The 9488-nt window shown below is 48.4% G+C and overlaps 1 long non-coding RNA gene across 1 annotated transcript; it reads left to right on the top strand.

Moving 5' to 3' along the window:
* Positions 1–4538: 4538 nt before the first annotated feature.
* On the top strand, positions 4539–5343 carry LOC124699619. The gene is made up of 3 exons (XR_007001450.1): positions 4539–4653; positions 4738–4915; positions 4987–5343. It is a non-coding gene; the product is annotated as an uncharacterized LOC124699619 (long non-coding RNA).
* Positions 5344–9488: the final 4145 nt, after the last annotated feature.

Genomic DNA, 9488 nt, shown 5'->3' on the forward strand with positions numbered 1-9488 from the left:
GGGATGCGACAGAATGGTTCAAACGACGATCACATCTTCGTAGAATACATGGGGGTCATTATTGTTCTCCAGAACACCCTGGTGATCATTGACCAGAGAATGTCTCGATCATGTATGTGTTATTCTCGAATCATACAGAAACACACTTAAGGGTTTAAAGAAACTTAAAATTGTTTTGGATTCAAAGCAAACACCAGAGAATAGAGAAGAGAGAACTAGAAAGGGTTCCGGGAGAATCCGAAGGTGTTCGGAATAGTTCGGGAGGTGTCTCGGACTAATGGTAATTAAAGGATATGTTTAATATGTTGATTAGATGAATTAATATATTAAAATATATTTAATTTAATAAAAATATGATTTTTTTTATTTAATTGTAAAGGGCATCCCTATTTTTTTATTAGGCCTCATATGGAAGGAGCCAAATAAAATAAAAGGAAAAAAAAGAAAAAAAGGGAAGGGGTGGCCGGCGGCCAAGTGGGCCGGCCCACCCGGTGGTCGAACGGGGCGGGGGGCGGCATGCCACGGGTGGCCTTGGCCAGCCGACCCCTCCTATCCTCCCTTGTTTAGTCCCACCTTTCCACCCTATGTTGCCTTGCCCCTCCCCTTCCCCTATATATAATGGAGGAATTGGGAGGAGGAGAGCACACAATGAGAATTACGGTTTGGGAGAAAAGCAACCCATTTGGGCGCCTCCCCTCCCCTCCTCTTCCCTTCTCTCTCTCCCTCTCTCTCCCCCGCTCTCTCTCTCTCTTGTTCTCTCTCAACCCGTGGTTCCTCAAAGGGCTGCGCGTGGAGGGAGTACTCCACCTGGTACGCGGGAGCCCTGCCGGGATCCGGATCTAGAAGATCTAATTCCGCAACTTTGCTGGATCAGAGCCGAAAGCGTCGTTGAGTACCGTATGTGTGCGAAACTACGAGGTGCTGCACTTGCGGTACTCATGATGGTACAGGAGGACTTCAACACGACACCGAGGTCGGTGACGAAGTACGACGATATCAACCATGTTCTAGTGGAACGTTAACCTCTATCGGTCTACGAGGGTACGTCACGGATATCTTCTCCGTTTTAGCATTACTCCTAGATAGATCTAGGCACCGGGTTGCGTTAGTTAGAATTTTTTTGTTTTCTACTACGAATCCCCAATCGTGGTATCAGAGCCGATCTATGCGTAGTATGCTTGAACGCATGCAACTCTATTCTATAATGGTTACCCTCTCACGTGTACTTGTTCATTACTGCGGCATTATTTGATGAAGCAGCGCCAACCGACCTCACGCGTACACTTACGCGAGACTGGTTCTTCACTTGACATATTGCTTGTACCATATATGCAGCTTGGGGGTGTCTGTTTCTCTTACTTTAGTGGTATGGCATTTGCAACAGAGGGCCCCAAAAGGGGTGTACTAGAGACAAATATTTAGTCGGTGTTGTGGTTTCATGTTCGTAGGTAAGAGTGATTTTTTACGAAAGCCTTAAAAGCCACGTAATATTTGCAAATAATAAAGTAGAGGCGTCTATCTTTGTGTTGCAAGGGGGCTTGTAACATGTTATGGTCATGGTATAAAGGAGTTATCTGCTAGTTGTTGCCATGCCGTAGCACATGATGAAGATCTAGTTGCATATATGATTCACCCATGATATGCTACTTAATACATTTGATGTAAATACCGTCATAGCATCTTGTTTAGTTGCTAGTGTTTTGTTTCCTCAACGGTACCATTAAATAAGTCGATCCCAAAATCTAATATCAATAGTGTTGCCCCTCGGTGTTGCACCACGATAGATTGACTCATTATTATGAAGCACGCCGTGACGACCAGGTGCTATAATATTGACGGTCATGTACTGCGGAAGCAAGACATGTTGCACTGCAAATACGCAAGGTTGTTATTGGTGAGCCTAGCATGTGCAGACATGGCCTCGAACACTGACCGAAAGATCGAGCATGAGTAATATAGATGATATGATTGATACATCAATATCTACCTTTCGTTATGCCAACGGTCGTGACGATCGGGGTGTATGACTAGGAAAGATCATGTAATCACTTGAAACATTCTTAGGGATGATGTTTCTAGTGCGAGCTCATTAAATAATTTGATTAAAATTTGAACTCACAAAATTATGAACTAAGTCTTAAATATCTTTGCAGTTATCTTTGTAAATCATGTAATACCCCTTCCACATGCAAGGAACGGTGAGACATGCCGCATTGTTCATTATTATTGGGACTAGAGAGGCTCATGTTCCTCTATCTTCGGGGCTTGTCATTCCTGCCCGGAGTCGATGACTTTGGCGAATATGCTCATGGCAGATTGACACGACGTGAAAGATGTGCAGTTTGGAAGGAGGAGCCGCTCTAGTGCCCGGCTGACGGTGTTCCGCTTACCAGCGTGGTGTATGTCTTGTGGTGCTTTTGTGTAGCTTACCGTTGTTTAGATTTTTGCTCTGTTTTTCTCTAATTAATCGAGCATTGCGAGTCTCAAATCTTGTGAGTCATCCTGTTATATAACTCGGTCATGTTACTCTGTTAGTTTAGATTTCTCCCATAGAAATGCAAATTGCTTGCCTTGGGTGCAACAGAAGGAACCATTCACTCTAATTATGCTTGCCTTACCTTCTCAAATAGATAACTTTAATGTCGCCCTCATCTGAGAAAGACGCGCCAGCATTTGTAGGAGAATTTATTTCAGATATACGTGATCGAAACCTCGGAAAAGCTTCATTGCCATACGGTTTAATTAGTACTACTTCAGCTAATCGACCACTACTTCACCGGCTCACTGGAAAATTCATTCTAAATTGTATCAAAATAAGTTTGGTTTCCTAACCACTAAAACGTATTCTCTCCTTTACTCATATTCTGGGATGAATCCCGAGTGGGTCAATACTACAGAGACTATGAAGATAAACATATCAAAAGAGACATGTGGCCACGTCACCTCTAAATAGGAGTCCCCCATTACTTGATTTTCCTAGCTTCTCGTGCTGCCACGTCACCTCTTTTGTTCCACCCTGTGTTGTCGCGTCGGTCGGGCGTCGCTAATTGTTCCCTGCACGAAACCACTTCATACGAGGCCTCAGTCTTTTTTTTTTTTTTGAGAAACGACATGGCACTTTATTCATTCATAACAAAGTGTCTGATACAAAGACCATCAGGTGGTTGATCAAACCAAACCCGACGTCCCAATCCGCTGGATGTGGCGGAGCGTGCCAGTCTATGAGCCTCTTTATTTGACTCCCTACTCTCATGTCTAAACGAAGCCAGCGGTAAAGAGTTTGCTGCTTCCTTAATCTCATCAATAACTACACTAAAACTCCCAGCAAAATTGCTGTAGATAGCGTTGACGACTGTCAAGCAATCAGACGCAACCGTTACACGATCCGCCATAAGATCCTGAGCCAGCGCCATGGCCTCCCGACAGGCGATAGCTTCCATAGTCGCCGGGTCCGTGATCCCTTCCAGCGTCAGTGTTGAGGCACCCATGAAATCACCCGCCTCACCCCTGCAGATCACAGCTACAGCGCCTCCCGGAGAAGATTTCCGCATCGCTGCATCCACATTTAGCTTCACGCATCCCGGTGCCGGTGGTATCCACCTCGGGTGCACCGGCTTCGGAGCTCCCCTTCTTCCCTCACTCGGCTTCTGGATAGCCAGGTCCCTGAGGAATCCTTCGATGAAAAGATGGGTAGAGGGGGGGCTTTGGTAAACCTCCTCATATATAATTTTCCTCTTCGCATACCATATCGCCCACATCGTGATGACCACGCGGGTAAAATCGTCCTGCGAGAGTGTCTCCGTCATCTCCGCTAGCCACAATCTAGCCACTGGAGTGTCAGTCTTGGAAAGGTGCTCCACAACACCTTCATCAGCCAAAGCCCAAACACACCGTGCTGCTGCGCAGTCAATAAGGGAATGGCGCCAGGAATCAGCCGCCCCGCACAGGCAGCATGCACTCGACGTAGCCATATTCCGTCGACAGCGAACATCCGCCGTAGGGATGGATTGGTGCGCCAGCCGCCATAAGAAGACACGTATTTTGGGGGGCACATTTGCAGACCATAGTCGGCGCCATGCCATACTGTCCCTCCTGGTGTCTGAGTTTGCACTTCGCCCATCAAGCCAATCCTCCCTTCGCTTCTTCGTATTGACAAGGAGGTGATACATTGACCTCACAGTCAAAACCCCTTTCTTATCATAGTGCCATGCCCATCTGTCCTCGAAACGCCGGGTTGACAGAGGTATGGTTTTTATCACCTCCACATCCATGGGAAGGAACCATGTACGGAGTAGCATACGAGGCCTCAGTCGACTCCCGGTTCCCCGTATCCGTACGAAACCCCTTCGTGGGCTGGCCGACCCACATGGGCTCGCGAGGCCAAATTGCTGGACGTGCCTTAGTGGGCTTTCACAGCAATATCGCAAGGTTCGTAGCAGCACCGTTCGTCTTCTTGATCGTGGATAATCATCGATACTAATTACTCTGCCACCGCGACGTGCGGCCTCCTCGCATCCTAAAATTCATGCAGTAGAAACTGCTTGATGAACTGATCCGCCACCGCCTCCAGGTTAAAAACCTACCCGTGCTGCAATCGGCATCAAGCACACCAGCATGCTCACTTCGCCTCCAGTGGCACCGGTCTCCACATAGGTAGATGCCCGCTCTCGATTCTCTCGATTTTAATCATCCGTTCTATTTTTCAATCCCCTAACCAATGTTTGTCAATCTGACCAGTTGCGCTCGAGCTCGAAATCTGCTCCACGTTTTGCCCCTCCACTCGATTTGATTGCATCTCGCTCAAGCCCACTAATTTGTTGGATTCCGCATGCAAGCGAGTTTATTGGATTCTGCGTCTTGATCGTTGAAGCTATGAGAAAGCAGCGATCATCACGTTTGCTGCCTACGGACGCTGGTACAAAAGCTTTCATCTCTTTTAATTTGTATTGGATGACCACGTTCATATCTTATTTTTTTATCTCGCAGTAACATGTATTTGCTACCCTGGAGTCTCCGCTGATTTAGTCAGATACACAGGAATTTTCTCCAGGTATCGTCATCTTGGGTGTTCCCAATGTGAAATAATAGTAACGTACCATTGAAAAAAAAATAGCAACGTTGCTTTTCGGCTCTGCTGTTTCAGAAATTTTCGGGAGTTGGGTTAAGGCTATCTCAGGACCCAAGTTAAGCTACCCTATATGCAACTAGGGTTGACGGCACTGTATGTTTATCCTTTGATCTGAATTTTATATGGTGCTTTTATCCAACATGCAATTTAGGTAACTGGTGTTTTTATGAAGCTGGAGAAACAAATACAGATCCACTATTGCAAAGAATATTTGAATGACCGGCAAGGAAAAGAATAGCGCGCTATAATAAATAGCGTCAGCTGAAAAATACGCTATTAGCGTGCTATAGCGCGCTAATAGCACGCTATAGCACCGAAAATGATGTAGCGTGGCATGTCCAGAAACGCTATAGCGTGCTATTAGCGCCGAAATAGTGCGCTATTTTTTTCCATGATGACCGGTGATTTCTATGTATTAGATTGGATTTCTAATGAAGTTCAGTTAGATCAGTTTCTATCGTTATGGGAAGAGATCCAGTCTGTCTTTTTGCTTGACACTCAAAAATCCTCCTTGAACCTCTCCGCGCATGGTGTTTATTCAGCATAGAGTGCTTATGAATCTCGGTTTTTTCGCAAAATTCATTCCATGAACTTGCCAGAGCTGAGCCTAAAGTGCAATTATTCCTCCGGTTGCTATCTTTGAACCATCTTATGGACTTCTGACAAGGTGCTACATTGCACATTGAAGATGTGCACCTATTTCTTGGGTGCCCCTTTACGAAATTGATTTGGTAGCCCCAACCCAGATTGTTCCCATTGCCTTCAACTCAAACTATATTGCCAGTTGGTCGGCGCAATGTCTAAAAGAACGCAAGAAGCATCATAAAAACCATTAGCTTTCAGCCGTTGTGTATATTATTTGGCATATATTGAAGACTGAAGCGACGTGTCCTCGACGACAAGAAATTTTGCTGGATAGGATTGCCCATCTGGCCTAAGATGATCTGCTGGCTGGGTTAGATTTTAGAGGACTAATAACTGCCTGTTATTTTTGTTTCGTTTTTCTCTATTTCGATGATAACAAATAATAGTTGACAGTCTCTTTCACATATTTCTTTTTTCTCTTACTACTATGAGATTACGCCACGTTTGTGGTGATGAGAGATGAACATATTTCTTAAAGTATTACCTTTGTAAGTTACTCAACGAAAAATCATTTTTTTTTGGCGGGGAAAAAAAAGCTAATTTTGTGTGTGAATTGTTTTAGGTATATAATAACCCTACTGTAGTTGATTGATATATTTGAGTAGTACAAATGGTGCATGAGATAAATGAGACGTTGAAAGAGCAACTTACAAAGAGAGAACAAATCATGTTATAATAATCATTATGGGTGTTATCGGTAGTTGATTTTACACAATCATAATACTTATAGTAGAACTATTTTATAAATCTATCCCGCCGCAACGCGCGGGGTATCATCTAGTTATACTAAATCTAAGCACTTTGTGCCATTTGCACCGCCTAATTCTTTTAGTGATGATGTGAGCTTCCCGATAGACGTCGCTCTGTACGCTATCATTGTTTGTTGACATAAACATTCCCATGGTTCCTCTGTCCCGGTCTTGCACCACTCTCATATCCATCAATGAATTTCATAGATAGTTACTATGGTTGTTTCTTCTAAAGAAAATGGAGCCTTTCCCTCCTCAAGAAAACAAGCTTAGATTATTTTATATGTATTCAATGAATATAGAAGCTATTTTTGCTAAATTTGTCTAATTTAAATGTTTTTATGCACTAAATAGTGTCTAGATATGTTTAAATTCAAACAAACTTTTAACATATTTTATGAGATGAAAGGAGTATATATAAGTAAAAAAAATAAAGAACATACCATGGATCCAGAAGCGTGAGCGTAAGAGCATCTCCAGCCGCGTCCCCCAAATGGATTTGGGACGCGACGGACAAAAAAACGTGCCCAACCACGACCTCCAAAGCCTCTTTTTGTCCGGCGCGGTCCGATACGCTGTCCGGCATCCCGAGCCCGTCCCCGCCCCACAGGGGATGCTCCGGGCAAGCCGGACACAACGAAAAGCGAGGCGAGGCGTGGTGGAACCGATGCGTCAGCGGCTCGGAAGCCTAAAACCCCGTCGCCTACCTTTGGTCAAGCGACGTTAATGGCGTCCCAGAATTCCCAGGCGACGCAGGGACGCGTCTCATCGTGCATGGCCGCGTGGGCGTCCGCGCCGACGTTTAGGGTGTGTTTGGTAGACCGGGGCAACTCAGATAATTCCATCTCAACCGAGATTTTTAGAGATACATGTGTTTGTTAGCCCGGGCCAACACATCCGAGCATAGCCCACCTCATACGAAAAACGCTCCTCAGCCAAGCCGGGTTGTGAAGCTCAAATCGAGCTTCACAACTCGACCGGGCTGAACACATCCCGCAAAACTTCTCGGGGTCCGCGCGAGAGACCCCCAGACCCGAGCCCGCATGTTTCTTCTAGCTCATTATCTTCTCCTCACCCCTTCCCTTTGCCGTATGCAACCGCCGCACTCTCCTGGCGCAGGCCGCCGCCGCTCCCGTGGCGCCCCTCCACTGGTGCAGGCCGCCCTTCCCCTGGCGCTCCTCCCCTGGACGGTCGCCGGCGACCGACCGCCCCGACGCGGAGCTCATCGACGTTGACCGCCTCAACGCAAAAATCCTCGCCAGCGAACTTGGTCCCGGGAATCGGATCTCCTTAACGCGGTCGACCGCCCACCGCCCATAACCTGGCCGCCGGACTAATGAGTTCGCCGGCAGAAGCTCCATGGCCCCTCCCCTGGCTCGCCGGCATAGGCCTGCCTGGCCGCATCCCCACCCTGGTCGCCGCCCTTCCCCTAGCCGCGGCGGCCGCGGGCCGCCGGACCCGCCCGCCCCTCCGTTGATCACCGCCCGCCCCTCCCCTCCCTTGGCCGCCGCCGGTCTAGCCACTGCTGCTCTAGTGATTCCAGTTGCAGATCGAGCTTCACAATGGAGAGGACCCGATTGATTTTTTTTTACTCTGTTTTAGGGTCTTTTTGCCAAAAAAAAAAACTGCACCTTTTGAATATTGAATAGGTGTGTATTTTATGAAATATTGAATCAATGTATATTTTGTAATGTGTGTATTTTATATTTAGATACAGTGTCTACTTTGTCCAAATATTGAATTTGTGCTAAAATCTCATCTCAACTCATCCATGTGCTACCAAACAACATCTCACCTCAACTTATCCCAACTCATACATGTGATACCAAACAACATCTTATCTCATTCCAACTTGGTTAGGGTCATCATGTATGAGAAGAGATAGTCATTCTCGGATGACCCGGGCTAACAAACACACCCTTATTGCGTCCAACGACCCGCTGCCGCTTCGCCTGCCGCCATTGTACATTAAGAGCGCCATGTGGTTCTTGTTCATCCCAATCTCTCGCCGCTCCCAAATCTTCTTCTCGCCGCTCCCAAATCTTCTTCTCGCCGCTCCCAAATCTTCACCTCGCCGCTCCAACCGCTACGCAATGTCGTCGTCCTCCCGCAAGATCGCCGCAGTGAATGGCTTCGGCCGCGACAGCCTCATCGTGGCAGAGGCGTGGGCACTGTACCGCGCGGGATATCCCGTCCCGCCAGACATGCGCCTACCAAGCAGCGGCAACTGGAGGATGGCCGTCAACGGCATAGGCGTCCCGCCGCCGCCGTTGCCAAGCTCGGAGCGTTGGAGGGACTCCATCAAGACACAGCGGTCTGCACTCAACGCCGATGAGCGGGCAGATCCGACCTGGGCGGCCACTGGCAACGACGCCTGGTGGGTCGCCTACTTCCAAGCGCAGTACGACATGGAAATGAACAGCACCACCGGCCTCGTCGGTCGGCCGAACAGCTGGAACAAGGACGGGCGCGCCCTCTTCTAGGGCGTTCCGGGGCGCACCCTGGACAACGTCAACGACGACATCCACAACGGCGCTCCAAGGTTGGAGACGCCGTCCTCATCGCCACCGTCTCCCGCAGCGTGCTGGCAGCCGTGGAGGACGTACTCGTCCTCCTCCAACCCTTCGTCGCCAGGGCCAGCCCCATCGACGCCGTCCTCATCGCACCGCGCCGCGCCCTACACCGTCCCCAAGCGCGAGGTGAAGGAGGAGCCGGATGTCAATCCGAGGCGCGGAAGCAGCGGCAGCAGCAAAGGCGCGGCGGCGGCGCCCTCCTCATCCCGAATCCGGAGGTGAAGGAGGAGCAGGACGATGAGGCAGCGGGGAAGGAGGCGCTGCTGGCGGAGTACGAGCGGCAGAAGCGACTCATCGCGGGCAGCGACGACCCCGATGACTGCCTAGGGCTGCGAGTGGCGTTCTTGGCATCGCAAAACGACAAGGACGCCTGGAGGGGCAACCCCGACACGG

The sequence above is a fragment of the Lolium rigidum genome, chromosome 3 (assembly GCF_022539505.1).
Source record: "Lolium rigidum isolate FL_2022 chromosome 3, APGP_CSIRO_Lrig_0.1, whole genome shotgun sequence".
Taxonomy (NCBI): domain Eukaryota; kingdom Viridiplantae; phylum Streptophyta; class Magnoliopsida; order Poales; family Poaceae; genus Lolium; species Lolium rigidum.